General features: G+C 32.1%; 1 pseudogene; it reads right to left on the bottom strand.

The window, feature by feature from the left end:
• Positions 1 to 472: 472 nt before the first annotated feature.
• LOC108488741 (pathogenesis-related protein STH-2-like) lies at positions 473 to 1,147 on the bottom strand (annotated as a pseudogene).
• Positions 1,148 to 1,773: the final 626 nt, after the last annotated feature.

The following is a 1,773-nucleotide window of genomic DNA, read 5'->3' as shown; positions in this document are numbered from 1 at the left end:
GCAACATACATGACTGGGATGATGCTGAAATTGACGAGGAGGGAGGGAAATGGAATATATGCACTTTGGATACCAAGGATGGGCATGCAGTTGTCCAAATTATTAGCTAAGTACAATCAAAGCCAAATTTTTATCAAATATTTATCTTTATTTCTTATCTTGGGTTCTTATGTTTTACTAGTTTCTTTTATCTTAGCTTATTTAAAAAATACATATAAAGAACCGCCAACTTTCGAAATAATAAATTCCTGTGTTGATAATTTGTATGAAAGAAAATTTGTAGAATGTTTGTAAAATATATACCGGCTAAAACCAGTTATTTTTGCAAGTTTATATGTTGATTTTATTTCATTATATATATATAAAATAATACAACGTACTCAAACTCTTTGAGTATAATAAACATAAAGATGATCAAATCTCGGCGACCACCACTCTTACTAATATAACAATGGAAAGACAAATTAATATTTTAGTTGCAAGCATCGGGATTTGCCAAGAGGAAAGCTTCAATGGCCTTGTAAACTACCTCACTCCTTTGAATGAGAGCCTTGATTTCATCTTGGTGATTACATAATCGCCAACGTGTAAAATTTGATCGAGCTCTTGCAAACACTTCCTCCACTTGCAGCAGACCACAAATTGGTTCTCATAGCTGATTTTCTCAAGCTTGTCCCCAAAAGTCCGCCTTCAATCAAGTCAGAATCAGTATGACAAATTGTTTTCATCATGTCCTCCAATCATGTGCTTTATATATTGGAATGGAAGACCTATGGAAATAAAATACTTATTATCCGACATACTCATGTCAAGCAGATACCAAAAGAAGAAAAGAGCTAAAAGAAAGTGAAAATTAAAGAAGTAACTAACCTTCAACAAAGTTGATCTTTACAATACTTCCGACTTACCATCACCTTGAGCTCAACACTTAATTGCATGAGGGCAGCCTTGGGGTAAACCTTGGCACCTTCAAGAACAAAGGCCTTGAAAAGCCTGGTTGGGGCGACTGGGGAGGTTACCTCAAACTCATAAGTGACAACACCCATTGTTCTAAAGCTATTTGGAATTTTGTAGTCTTGCCTTTGAGCTGAAAGAAAAGAAGAAGAAATGAATGGATGAGTGAGTGAGTGAGTGAGTGAGTGTTTTGATGTGTGGGAAGCTAGAAAACTATGATAGTATTTATAGACTGAAATTGAAACTTAAGAAATTGATTATTTTCAATTTTTAATTGGATTTATATCCAATAATGTTATTAATTTTTATTAGTCAAAAAAAGCATCCCAGATATGTCTAGGTAATTGCCAATTGATGACTTCATATATATAGAGAGAGAGAGGAAAATGGTTATGGAATAGATGAAAAGAAGTTGAGGTCAAAAAAATCAACTGATCCAAAATGCTCAACATGAAACACCGACTAGTCCTATGATTCTATGCATATTTAATATTAATAATTTAATTCATTTAAAATAATATTGAGAAATAATGAGACTCGAGGTATCATAAGAGACAAATTTTTTGAAGTTAAAGAAAAGTATATATTTCAACAAACTTGATATTATATTATATTCAATTAAAAACCTTTTCTAGATAAGTCCAATTCTTCCTAAGGCTGTTAAGAGGGTGCTGCCTTACATATATAAGTTTATATTTTGAAATTTGAATCTCCACATCCAAATGCACTTCAACTAAAAAGTTTATATTTTCAAACCCTAAAACTCGAATTAAAAACTAAAAAATTAACACTGTTCTCTTTAGGTGGCAAAATATATAC

Source organism: Gossypium arboreum, chromosome 10 (assembly GCF_025698485.1).
Source record: "Gossypium arboreum isolate Shixiya-1 chromosome 10, ASM2569848v2, whole genome shotgun sequence".
Classification (NCBI taxonomy): domain Eukaryota; kingdom Viridiplantae; phylum Streptophyta; class Magnoliopsida; order Malvales; family Malvaceae; genus Gossypium; species Gossypium arboreum.
The sequence above is the reverse complement of the archived record's forward strand: the minus strand, read 5'-3'. Positions and strand labels throughout refer to the sequence as shown.